This window comes from Amblyomma maculatum, chromosome 10, assembly GCF_055883805.1.
Source record: "Amblyomma maculatum isolate TAMU_Amacu chromosome 10, ASM5588380v1, whole genome shotgun sequence".
NCBI classification, from domain to species: Eukaryota; Metazoa; Arthropoda; class Arachnida; order Ixodida; family Ixodidae; genus Amblyomma; species Amblyomma maculatum.
The window spans coordinates 116,684,247-116,698,609 of record NC_139353.1 but is presented as its reverse complement, the minus strand read 5'-3'; the positions used below and the strand labels follow the sequence as shown (position 1 = coordinate 116,698,609).

Below are 14,363 nucleotides of genomic sequence, written 5' to 3'. Positions count from 1 at the left end.
AAAGCGTTGGGGATGATACTTTATGTCCTTTTCTTTAATGTTTACTTGGATAATCACAGAAATTGGCAATGTAATCTGTTAGGGGGAAGATAATTAAACACAAAGTAGAAGAAAAACAACGTGCCGATGGTGGGAACCGAACCCACGAAGGTCGTGGATATATATATATATATATATATATATATATATATATATATATATATATATATACCCCGCTGGGGTGGCGCAGTGGTTACGGCCCCTGACAACTGTTCCCAAGGACGCGAGATCGAATCCCGGCCTCGGCAGGCAGCAGCTTTCCGCTGGAGGCGAAAAGCAAGGCGCCCGTGTGCTGTGCGATGTCAGTGCACGTTACAGAACTCCGGGTGGTCAAAAGTTCCGGAGTCCTCCACTACGGCTTCTCTCATAGCCTGAATTGCTTTGGGATGTTAAACCCCACAAACCAACCCAAACGATATATATATATATATATATATATATATATATATATATATATATATATATATATATATATATATATATATATATATATATATATGTTCATATACCGACAACATTAATACCCAAGAAAGTAGCAGGGAGGACAGCGGCCGATGTAGCTCAGTACAACCCTTGTACAGAACCTTATACAGTGGAGGTCCGGGCAGAGATGTCTTGAAGAGAGTAAAGAAAATGCAGGTGTCGCCAGGAGCTAAGACATTTTTCTTTAAATTACACACCGGAACATTATCAGTAAAGAAGTTTTTGGAGGAAAGGGATTTTTTTTTTACCGTGGGGGGCGCACTGTTTAATCTGCAAGCAGCCGGAAACAATAGACCATGTTTTTTTGCATTGTTGGGAATGGGTTTATTTCTGGGATGTTTTGCAACGTACGATAAAGAAAGAATTTCCACTAGACTCCCACGGCATCCGGTATTTAAGCATTGATAATGAAGATGGCGTTCCGTATGATTTAATCATGCTCATGGGCCTCCACTCTATATGGCGCTCCAGAATGGCGGGCTATCACTGCGACAGGGATGCTCGACCCGCTAGAATATACTTTCGAGAAAGTGTGAATTGGTTTATTGCCATACAGAAAGTGGCTGCTGAACCTCCCGAATGGCTCTCAAGGGTAGAGCCTTTGCTGTCGTTGCGGGAGTTTTAATGTACTGAGACGAAGCCAGCCTGACATTGGCTGATGATGACCTTCCAATATGTACTTTGTTTTGTGTTATTCGTGTTGTGTTCTTGTGAAATGGTATGAACCAAAGCCAGGAAATAAAATAAAAAAAAAAGGCCGATGTAGCTCAGTTGGAAGAGCACCGGACGCGATATTCGGAGGTCGTGGGTTCGAATCCCACCATCGGCACATTGTTTTTTCTTCTACTTTGTGTTTAATTATTCTTCCCCTAAACAGATTACATTACTAATTTCTGTGATTATCTAAGAAAACAATAAAAAAAGACATAAAAAGTACCATCCCCAACGCTTTCCTTGGCCTCGCCGACTGTTGGCTTCTTTCCTTCATATATATATATATATATATATATATATATATATATATATATATATATATATATATATATATATATATATATATAGTCATTATCAAGTGATATTGAATTAGTAAGTAATTTTTTAGCCATTATTAATTAGTGATCATTGATTGGAATATGACCCTATAAGGCACGTGTTCGCGCATACTCTGGTGGGGCTCTGTGATTGATCGAGACCTTCATGACATCATCCCGTGTCGATCAATCAGAGCCGCCGCAAAAGCGTGACACTTTTGCTGACGACAATGCTGAGCAATAAAGGCTTTCGCCTAATAGAGGTTGTTAGAGGTTGTAATGACAATTAACGACTATAAAGACTTGTAATAGACCATATGTATAATGGCCAATTGTAACCACTACAATTGATTCAAATCAAAAATATGATTACTAATGAGTACTAATGACTAAAATGACTACTAATGACGGGCAATCACCAACATTTCTAACTTGTAGCAACTACATCTGATTAGAAATCACTTTTTATTGTTCAATAATAAGCAGCAATAACTAAAATGAGTAATCATGATTACAAATGTACAAATAACAATAATGTACACCTAATCATTTTACCAACTACAATTGATTAAAAATGACTAAAATTTGTAGGAACGGTCAGTAATGACCTGTGATAACTACTAATTACATTTAATGGCCAATCTATATAATGACGACTTGTATTGACTACACCTGATTAGAAATGACTACAAATGCTTATTAACAAGTATAGTAATGATTAAATCACAAGTAACGACTTGTAAGGACTACAAATGACAAATGTATCTAAGGATATCTCGTAATGTCTACAATTGTTTACAAATGAGTAAAAATGCTTCTTAATTAGTACTAATGACTAACATGTCTACTAATAACTTGTATTGCAGCACATGGTCGATATGTCTCTCTCGTAACTGCAATTCATTACAAACAACTAAAGATGCTTAATAATGAATAGTAGAGACTAAATTGAGAGGCCAAGAGGCAGAAGAAAAGAAATAAAGAAATAAGGCGGAAGAGGGTGAGGCGAATGATAACAGGACGAAGAGTAGGCTTTTGCTGTTCATCTCGTAAGAGATATCTTACGAGACCGTGTAATTTTTGTAAGGACATTCATCGACTGGAATGATATTGCCGTCGAAATCGTAGTTCATTCTAACCTATGCCATTACAAAACCATCATATAACAATAGAACAACATAGAAAAAAGAAGCATTTACATCTGCTCTGAATGCCCACAAAATTTCCATTTCTTTCCATGCAAATCATGCAAATAATGAAGTAAGTGACTGTGAACTTACTTGAAGGCATATAAGCTTCGCAGAAGCACTTATGCGGCGCATGGTTAGCACAAAATGCGCCGACAAGACCACGTCGCTGGCACTCTTCAAAGCATTGGCTTTTGTCGCTGGGACAACCATATTTCTCTGCAAAGGAGCTGCACCTCAGTAAAACAATTTTTGAGAATTCCCTAACGGTTGAATTCCGAAAACCAAAATGAAAAGCGTAAGGAAGTAGCAGACACATAAAAAGAAATGTGTGTTTAGTATTTTAGCCAAAAATTGTTTTCATGAATTGGTGTTACAGGCGCTCATCCTAATTTTACAGGTTATTCGAAACAGAACAACGCTTCTGTATTTCAGTCAGAGTGAAAAAAATAAATAATTCTTAGTTTGCTATGTCTGCATAAATGGAAAATATCTAAGCGGTGAATGTAGCTGCGTAGCTGTGCAGTACGGCTTCTTGACCAGCAAGAAATAAAATTGCCTTTAGCGAAATATTTGAAATATATTTTGGATTAATATAATTTTGTTTAGAAGAAGAAAATGCGCAGTAGTAACCACAATATTTGCTGGACGCCTGACAGTGCTGTCGTAAATGAAAGGTTGAATTGAAAGCAGAAAGAGAAAGAGGCGCCGTATTGAGGGCCGTAAATAGTTTCGACGACCTGAGAATCTTTAACTTGCACTGACATTGCAGAATACACGGACGACTTTACATTTTTACGTATTCTTTTTTTAAGGCGAAAGCGCTAAATCTCTTTTTACAAGTCGCATCTTTACGCATAAAATCGCGGAGTGTGAGATCTCCACTAGGAAGCTGGTGATAGTGAACTGTTTTATAAAAAGCAGAACATTTAGCTGGCGTTTATGGTTTGCTGACGTGCTTTTCTGCGTAGAAATAGGAATTCGGAAAGTATGAACTTAGAGAGTTATCCAAAATAAAAGTAAACCATAACTAGTTGGCGATGGAATGCGGTCATTATTTGCATACATACTAAAACGCAACACCCGAAAAAAGGAACACTAACGGCATGCCATCCGTTTTTTAGGTTCATGCCATGCGCAGGAAGTCCGATTAAACGGAAACGAAACCTTGTCATCCGAGAAGCCACTCCATCTGGTCTTCCGCGGAGTTCTGACGCAGCTCTCAATCCACGATTCTAACGGTGTATAAGTAAAAACGTATGGCAATCTGCCTTTTGCGGGAGGATGTAGCGCCGTCATTCGGGAGCGGGCGAGAAACACATTCGACCGCAGTGTAGCAGACGACGCGAAAGCGCACCATACGAAATGGCCACGCCAACGCAGGTAGAAGGCGAAAGCTTCCCCCTTTTATGTCCTCGGGGCGGAAAGTAGTAACAGTGATGACACTATATCATGTTCACGCTGTATGGGGGAATGTTTCAGGGTTTCACAATCCACTCATAACGCACGTATATGCTGTCTTCCATTGTAGGAGCGTGTAGCGCGGGCCGGGTTCGACGAGACAGACTGAGACGCTCTCAGCGTGCAGGTACGCCTTCGGCGCAAAAAAAAAGTGAAATAAAGGTGTTTATAATCAGTCGACAGACAGGAGAGCGCGGAGGCAGGCAGAGCGACAGAGGAATCTGAAAGGGCAAAGCAGCCAGGGGTTTGTTCGTGCTGCAGAGCTATGTGGAATCGTCTCCTGTGACTTACGAGCGGCCTATATGCGCGGGATGTCTCGAGATACCGAGCACAATGCGGTCACCGCGGCGCCGGCATGGTGCAATTGGCGTCACTTCCTCCTCGCGTCATCTAAATGCTTCCAGCTATAGGTTTTCATACGTCGCACATTTAAGAAGCTTGGCAGAGAGTCACTTATACACACCCCTTGAAAAGGGCATTGTTCCGGCCGGAATGCACACCTGTAGGAAATGCGCGGCTTTTTTCTGGCAATGAATGATTCATCGCCTGTAGCCGGTTTCTGCCCTCAGAACACATGTGGTCGCATTGGTGAAAAGGTTCTCGGTGCACAGAGAATGGCCATTCTGTTGTGAAAGGATCCACAGCCTTTCTGCCTTTGCCGCGATTTCTCCGGAATCAACAACTTGACGACACGTGCGCATCTCCTACATATAGGATGCGCATCTCGGTCAGGAACCAACGCTGTTATACGTCCAGAGCGATCCACTTTGCAAGTGAACGAGCATGAATCCTGCAGGAGATTTGCTCCAGGTGTTTTTCTTGCCGTTGCAAACAGTTGGATGAAGACGACAACTATCAAGCTTCCTAACTAAGTGCATCTGATTCCGTACACCGAAGGAACAAAGTCCGAATGTTTTGGCGAGCATGAAGGCGAGCCTGTAAGGTAAAAAAGTATACTGTGCGTCGTGCAAGAGTGTCAAGTGCGTCATATGCTCCGAGCGGCAAAAACACAGATACTACAGGTATGTATGCATCTAAGGGAAATATGCATAATGAAAAGTGCCTACTGGAGTTCGCACCCAGCTTGTACCGCACCAGTGATAGCTGCGATGTGCATTTTTCTTCGGTGCGTGTTTCCTTTAGTTGCGCTGGGGCCTGATGGCGATGTATTTTGTCCTTTCTTTTCTTAATGTGCGAAAGGGATATCATAGGCGGCTGTGTGCGCTAGGCTGCAATATTTAGCATGTTGTATCGTGACTGCCATCTAACAAGAAAAACAATACTGCGTTTGTTGTAATGCACCGCTGTTCGTGAGCCTCAACTCATGACCAGCTCAACCACTCTGCTCGAGAACGGCGGTGCATCGCAACAAATGCCCAATTATTTTTTCCTTTTTAGTCAAGCGGCAGCCGGGATAAAACATGCTAAATACTACAGTCTAGCCCACATAGCCACCTGTGATATCTGCGCTACCCGGCCTTTTGGCGCATAAAGAAAACAAAAGACAAAATAAATCGCCATCAGGCCCCGTCGTACATAAACCAAACATTCGCCGACAAAATGCTTATTGCGGCTATCACTGGTAGGTTACAGGCTTGGTGAAAACTCCGGTAGATACTTTTCATCATGCACATTTCGTTTAGATGCATACATACCTATAAAGAAGTGTTTTTCGCACAGTTTAGAGTACGCAGTCGTTTGCTAAGGTCGGCCATTCGCATCTTGACGCTTGGTAGCCCTAATTCAAGCTTCACGTCATTGTTGGTCGCGGCTCGCTGAAGTAAACCTGGAAAACCACGTGTTGCATTCCGGCACGCCTAGAGAGTGGCAACCGTACGCGGCAGATGTGGTTAACATCGCTTTGCCAAGCCTGTGACGGTCACCGTGCCGCCCGGTGCCACCAGCCCCCGTGCACTGGCAGCGCCGAGAAACGCCGTCGACGCCGTCCAATGTGTTTCCATCGGTCGCCGCTACGGCTTCGCGCATGCGCAGAAAACTCTAGCAAAAGGCGGATTGAGATCGATAAAGGCCGAAGTGACGTTGTGTTCCGTAAGCATACGACAGTGGAATATACAATTCTTTGCATATTTGTTCTCTCAGTTTCGCTTTCGAAGCGGTAACCGAAGAAGTAAGTTTTGATTTCGGCAGGAAATGCACTCAGCAGATGTCGGCGCAAGCACCTGGCTGATCTCCGAGCCAGGCCGACAATGCCGACGGTGCAAGCAGCAAGCCTCATAGGCCTAACATCTCGAATTGCGCCGCTGAATGGACCCCAGTCGGCTGCACGGCTTGACTGCCTTTTCTGCTGAAACAGTTATTGAGCGGCACTTTCCTATTTTCATCCAACTATTTCGGCGTGAGATTGGAAGTGGACAGACGCCTGCGCGAGTGACGCTAAGGATCATGCTGCACCGAGTGAAGCGGACGCTGCGGAGGGGCAAGCCTAATGCTCTCCCTGCGGCCAATGCTGAAATGTATACGTGAGCGGCGGCACCTTCGCGTCAGCCTCGAACGGTTTCTAGGTGCTGAAGAGACGCCTGCACGAGTTGTTCACTTGAGTGGACGTTGTGAACGGTGTATTGGCTCTTGATTCGCTCTCACTCGACGTCGTTGGGCGCGCACCGGTATAAGTTCATGTAATTGCTTTGCCGCGCTCCTAACTTGCGGAATATTTCGGTCTTGATGTGGCAGCGCTGAAGCATATGCTTGAAACCTAGTCTCTGGTCCTTCTGAGCGGAAAATGTCGTAAGTGGTTTTGCATTTGTCTGGCTATGCGGAAAGTTTAATTTCATTTTTTTTTTTCATTTTGCTTCTTAATCGCGCGAGCCGGCTGTCAAGAGCGCTTGAGGGTGCTACAGAACAAAAGGGCGCCTTAGAGATAATATACTGTTTTAAGGACTCGTTGCTTTTGTTATTTGCATCATTATACGCCTGCGTGTGAACGAGGCATCGTTAGTGCTGTCAGAGTAGCACCGGCGTTAAATTTTGCCGAGACCAGCTCGCGCATTGTGTGCTAATTTCTCATATCTCATATGTCGGCACTGATGTTTGTTGTTGCCAGTGGGGATTGCCTAATTGAATAAAAATGCCGAAAACTAACGTAGGAGTAATTATCATTTTTGTTTCCGTGCATACATGTAACATCAGCAGCCATTCCCAACCTTCTTGTATTATCGCCTAACGGGGTGCATGCAATGCTAGAACGTATTGTTTCGAACTGATCGCTTTTTGTTTAAGCTGTAGTCTCCGGGGAAATATGTTTCTTTTGTGTGCGTTACCTGAACTGTATTTCTGCCTCTCCAAATGCTTCTGAAGCCTGTTCTTGTGGCTTTCAAGCAAAAACTGCATTGCACATAGGTGGTCAAAATTAGTTTCTATTCACCATTGTTTCAATTTGAATGTGTCCTGGGGAAAATTACTTTTCTGAATTGCACATGAATGGAAATTATCAATGACTTGGTTTTCTGTCAAACACAATTCCATTACTAAGGCCCTGCCCCTTCTGTTACACTCGTCTATTTTACGTGTTGACTCCTTGTGTTCGGGAATTAGGCGCTGATATTTTTTTTTCTGAAACGCAAATCCACAGTCCCGAGCATAACATTGGGGAACGCCTTACCGAACGAAAATTAGAGAGCACGTCATACATTTGTTACCTCATGCGGCTTTTACATTTGTGCGTGAAACTAAAGAACAGTCGTATTTTGTGCGCGGAATGCATGAAAAAAGTTTTGAATGCCGAAGCATAGTGCCTAAAATTTTCGCTACAACTTTTAATGATTGTGTGTGCGTTCAATATGTTTTTGTTTAACTTTCTGTACTCTCATGATTTTATTCTTGCGCTATAAATGCTGTTTGTAATAGAAGGCAAATGCGTTTTTATGGGCCCAGAAACCTCAGGCTGAGCCCGGTCCTGTACTTGTTCTGTGTGGTAGTTTTTTTTCTTACATTTCTCGTAACCCACGTTTAAATAAAAGCGCTTTTTATGCTGTGTCAAATGTTACTTCGCCTTTTTCTTGTATAGTTTGTGTACTTTTTCATAGCCTGACAGTAAGCACTGTAGAGCGGAATCGAAGGTTAATATGTGATGTTTAGATGGCAGCCATTGTCACTGCTCTTAGGTTCGACTGAGTTTCATAATTACAAAGCTTAAACTGCGGCAACGGGCCTCATTTTGTTATCATTAAATGGGGTGATAGGGTGGGTATGGCTGCGACATTGTCGGTATGTATGGCATCACAATGTAGCAAAGCCAGCATTCAGAAGGGTGTATAGGCAGCGATCCGGGCGCTTTTTTTTGACGCCATTGTGTTTAAGGAGCTGTTTTGTCTACTCCTTAATCATGTTGGCAGAGTTTTCAAGTTGACTGCACCGTGTAGGTTCTACTAAGCATACAGTATTATCAAATAGAGCAGTTCCGCCTATAATTTACGAACAGGGTAAGAACACCAAATATAAAGTGCATCATATCGCGCTGCATATACCACTTTGACGACATCGGTGGGGCGAGAGCCTGGCGCCGCGTACATACATGAAGCGGTCATCCACGTCTTATCCCTTAATCGACAGAAACGAGCCTTTACACTCATGGCGATGGGAGCTGTGAAATTGCGGAATAGAATCGCACGTAATATCATTGGTAAAGGCCGCGGTAAAAACGTCTCAAATTAGGGAGTTTTTTTTCACAGGGAACATCTGCTCCCTACACCAACCGCAAGTGCTCCGCATATTTGGGAAAAAAATCTACCCCATTTCACCTCCCGCTCCATGCCTTAACAGCTGACTTCTTGGAGAGTAAAATGTGCCCCAAATGAACTCCCGCCACCCGCAAGTGGTCCGTTCTTATTGGGATAAAGTTTTACTCTAATCCAGCGTTCAAAATAGCTTGGAAAACTGGGCGAGTTGGATTGGATTCATCTTAAATCAGCGCGAAACAGAGACAAAAGAACAGGAGACGACACAAGCGCTTGTGCCGTCTCCTGTTCTTTTTGTCCTGTGTTTCGCGCTGCTTTAAAATGATTCTAAATCGTACCTCGTTTAGGGAGAACGTTAGAGGACAAGCCATTTACTCCGGCTTTGGTGGATTCATATTTAGTGCTGCTGGATTCGTGTTTAGTGCTTACTGAGGGGCATCGTTAGAGGACGGGTTGAGGCTGGGAGGGGGCGCTGCGAGCGCGCGACGAGAGTAGACGCGTGTGTTTCGGCTCCGCCAATTTGCGGCTGGGGCCGCGTCCCAAATCATCCTACCCCGGCAAAACTGGCATCGATCGATCCGAAAAATCAAGCGGAACAACTGGATACAAAAGTCGTCCAGGTAGGCCGATTTTCTTCATATCTACGGCCATTTTTCGACCGACCACGTTGGCGCCGTCGTTAAGCCTAACGGCGTCGCCGACGCCTGGCCTGGCGGAATCGGCCCTCCGAGGAAAAAATGGCGACTTCCGCGGATCAAATACGCGGTTACGACCCTGAGGCAATGTTGTGGACCTCGGTACCCGCCACCGGAGATACAAATCCGACGGTTATCTCGAAAATTCGGAGTCAAGCTTTACTTCAAGCGCTGCACGCCGCTCCTAACACAAAGCCCAGATAGCGGCGTTCGGCGCCGCCCCGGCCCCCATTTCGTCGGTCGGAAACATGAACGCTCCCGTGACGCGCGCCACGGGAAGCAAGGACAAGGCGCTCTCGAAGTGGAAGCCGCGTCCAATGCCCAAACCGGCTCCCGAAGACTACGTTATAGTCATAAAGCCCAGAGAAAGTGTTTCTCTTCACGAGGCGTTCACGGAAACTGGCTACGGCAGTGCCATTTCGGCGTACCTCGGGCTGAAACGGGCCAGCGCCGTCTCCGTTCTACCCTCACGAGAACAAAACATCATCATTGTGCATACCCCGGACATCGAGGCGGCCGACCTGCTCATCGGGGACTTCGCAGTAAACACCGAGAAGGGGTCGATCCCTCTTCGGGGTTACCTGAGACAAGACGGCGGCAACATATGCCACGGCGTGATCGTGGTCCGTAACTCGGACACCACAGAAACTCTCCAAGACCGAGTGTGCTGGCGCGCCGGCACCATCCTGGAAATCCGGAAGTTCGGAACATCCAACGAAGCACGCATCGCTTTCGCGGGTAAAGAGAAGCCCCATTACGTGCACTATGACAACATGGTCGTCTCTGTGCGAAACTATTACAACACTATTCATGCGTGCGGCCAGTATGGGGCCGTCGGGCATCGCGCGGATGCATGTCCAAACTTGCAGTCTGACCCCTTTGGACTCTGCGGATTCCAAGCTCCGCTAGTGGAGGGGGTGGGGGCTCCTCACAACTGTGTTCCGTGGTGTTCTGTGTGCGGTGGCTCCCATGTCACCAACTCTCGCGACTGTGCGGCAAAAGTCCGCACACCCAAGATAAAAAAGAAAAAAATGGCGCCCAAGAAGAAACGCCGCCATGTTGGGCCTCCCGACGATCAGCCTCGCCAGGAAATCACCAACATCCAGAACCCACCTACAGGAGGTGCTGAAAAACGCCCATCGAAGGTGTCGCCACCACACGGCGGACTGGCGAAACAAACGACGGAAACGCTCGGTGATACCAGGGCCTGGGTCAACGCAGTCAAAAACGGACACCAGGTGAGCGGTTCGGGTGGGGCTGCTTCTCTCTCTCCCCTTTCCACTCCCTTGCCAAGGGCGCGTAGCGCCGAGCAAGATCAAATAGCAGCACTCAGGGCCCAAAACGAGATGCTGCTTAAGAAAATTAACGAATTGTAATCCAAAATTAACCAGTCTTCTCCGCCCTCACCTCCCGCGGCTGAGGTAATGGAGAGTGAGCTCGTGGTGCCAAAGGCGGTAACAAGCTTGGAGGCAGCATTCGAGGCCCGATTCGGGGCCACGGAGGCAAGATTCATTGCCATAGAAAATCAAATTTCAATGATGGTCAACGCCATCTCCAAATTGCAAGACAATCCCCGCGATGATTGCCAAACAAATTGCGCATTCCTTACGATCCTCGCGCAGGCCCGGCGGCCCTTACCCGGCCGTCCTAACAAAACTTCTAGACGCACCCCTGAGGTAGACGATGACGACAACTGCTCACTCTCCGGTATGGAGGATGCCCCCTTCCCGCGAGTGTTGGCTCCGGAGCAGTGTCAATACAACCCCTCCTCAGCCTAAACGACCATGGCGAGCAGCTCTAAGATCAGGCGCCCCCCAAGAACCAATTCGGCCACCCCCGTCCAAATTGTCCAATGGAACTGTCGGGGCTTCCGTTCCCGCGCAAAAAGGGCGGATCTCCGACTTTTCCTTTCAACCTTCGACTCTCTTCCCGCAGTGGTTGCCCTCCAGGAGCCAGGGAGTGGCGTCACCCTCAGAAATTACATCACCTTTCAGCAGGACCCCTCTTCCTGCGTCTGCGTGCATAAAAATTATGAGGCTACTCTAGTTGATTTAGAACTTGACACTGAATATTCCTACGTGATGGTGACACTTCTTCCGCTCAAAACACAAGATGCGCCACTCCACGTACTCAACATCTACTGCTCCCCCAGACTCAAAAATGTAACGTTCGCAGCACTCTTTAGCTGCGCTCTAAAGGCTGCGGGCAGGGACTCCTTGGTGATTGTGGGTGATTTCAACGCCCACAGTACACTCTGGGGATACACGCTTGAAGAGAAGCGGGGACGCAAGCTAGCGGAACTCGCGTCTACGCTGATCCTGACTCTTCACACTGACCCTGCATATCCAACGCGGATGGGTAATTCAGTGACCCGGGATACATGCCCGGATCTCACCTTTACCAGAAACATTGTACACGCAGAATGGATCAACACCGAGGAAACCCTCGGTAGTGACCACTGCCTTATCAATACCACTGTAAGAACTAAACCATTGGCAAGACCCCACGCACAAGCTCGGCTACCCGACTGGAATAAGTTTCGGCAAAGCTACATCAATTCGGCCTCTATCCACGAACAAGGATACCACGCGTGGGCACAAGGATTGGTTACACATCTTCGTTCGGTGGAAACACAAATTCAGCTCTCGGAGGCCACTCCAGAGGTGGACAACCACCTTCTGCAGCTTTGGGAAGCGCGGCACAGCTTCGTCCGCAGATGGCGCCGCCAAAAACATAACAGAAAGCTCAAAATTCGTATCGCCGAGCTCACTCAGCGAGCGGCAGAGTACGAGGCCCAACTCGCCGACTCAAACTGAGTAGACCGCTGCAACACGGCGGCCCGACAAATGTCGAGCCGGAGCACGTGGCGCCTTTTCCGTGCCCTAATTGACCCGACTCAAACCCGCGCCGAGACACAAAAACATCTCCAACGAGCTATTCATAGCTTCGATGGAAATACATCAAAATTTGCATGCAAACTGCGCGACCAGTATCTATGCACTAAGCAGGACCACGGAGGACCCGCGTACTCGTATGCAGGTTCAGAGAACGCGGATCTGGATCAACCGTTCCAGTTGCATGATCTGAAGGCGGCCCTGGCTAAAATGAAACGAGGAACGGCACCGGGCCGGGACAAGATAACTGTGAAACTGCTTGCCAATCTTCCCGACCCCGCCTACGAAACCCTCCTCGCTTTCATCAACTCGATCTGGCTTGGTGAGGCACCTCTACCAATTGAATGGAAGACCACCCTGGTAACTTTCACTCCGAAAGCCGGCAAAGCCGTAAACACAGACAACCTCCGCCCCATCTCCCTCACGTCTTGGGCGGGAAAGCTGATGGAGACCATGGTGCGGGATAGGCTGTCTGGGTTTCTGGAAAATAAAAATACATTCGCAGACACCATGTTCGGTTTCCGCCCGCAAAGGTCCGCTCAGGATGTTCTGCTTCAACTCGACCGAGAAATTCTCAACCCTGTCGAATATCCCTTCAACGATAAGGCAGTACTCGCCCTTGACTTGAAGGGAGCTTTCGACAATGTCACACACGAAATCATACTGCAACATCTCTTCCAGACGAACTGTGGACATAACACATTGCAGTACATCAAGCAATTTCTCTCAGATCGGCCATCTTTCATCCGAATACAAGACGAAGAACACGGCCCATATAAACTGGGAACGAGAGGCACCCCACAGGGCGCGGTCCTCACGCCATTACTTTTCAATCTGGCCATGATGAAACTCCCGGCTCAGTTGGCGATGGTCGAAGGCGTCCAGCACGCGCTGTAAGCCGACGACATAACCATCTGGGCCAAACACGGATCGGTTGGAGACATTGAGGCCAACCTGCAGCAAGCGGCGCAGATCGTAGACGCTTACGCCCGCCGCTGCGGCCTTCAGTGCTCACCGTCCAAATCCGAATTTGTGCACATTCGCCCGTCGCCTAAGTGCACCACAAAAATGGAACTATCCCTGGCCAGCGGTCCAATACCCGAACACGATGAGATTAGAGTACTTGGTCTCCTTATCCACAAACATAGACGGGCTGATACAACACTAGCAAAACTGCGCAAGGTGGGGGACCAGGTGGGCCGGGGGGGTGCGCCGGGTTTCTAACAAACGCGGGGGGTTACGGTGCACAGACGCTTTGCTGCTGGCGCATGCATTCGGTTCCAGTCGAGTACTCTACTCGACTCCTTAACTCCACCTGCGCAGATTTGATGAGAACGCTCTCGAAGTGATTCTCAGAAAGATGTACAAACCTGCCCTCGATCTCCCGATCAACACATCCAACCAGCGTCTTATGGGTCTGGGGATGATAAACACATTCGCGGAGCTCCGACAGGCGCACTTGACTAATCAATACACAAGACGTTCAAAAACGCCGTCGGGACGCCGCCTATTAGCCCAACTAGACATCCACCACCCAACATTTACGGAAGAGCGCGTACGCATTCCTGAAATCTGGAGATACGCCCTGCACGTACGCCCTCTTCCGGCCAACATGACACGTGACTACCACAGTGGCAGGCGCCTTGCGCGGGCGGAGGCACTGGCCCGTCACTATGGGAACAAACACGGAATTTTCTACGTGGACGCCTCCGGCCCTCACCATGGGGGGTGGTACACAGCCGCAGTAGTCCATCAAAAAATCACGGTGAATGGCCTAACGTTCCGAGCTCAAGACATAACACATGCGGAAGAAGTTGCCATCGCGTTAGCCGCCGCAGACAAGGACTCACGAGTCATCATCACCGACTCGAGAGGGGCC

The 14,363-nt window shown here is 47.4% G+C and overlaps 1 non-coding gene across 1 annotated transcript; it reads left to right on the top strand.

Moving 5' to 3' along the window:
- Positions 1–1,278: 1,278 nt before the first annotated feature.
- TRNAS-CGA (transfer RNA serine (anticodon CGA)) lies at positions 1,279–1,351 on the top strand. Its single transcript has one exon. It is a non-coding gene; the product is annotated as a tRNA-Ser (tRNA).
- Positions 1,352–14,363: the final 13,012 nt, after the last annotated feature.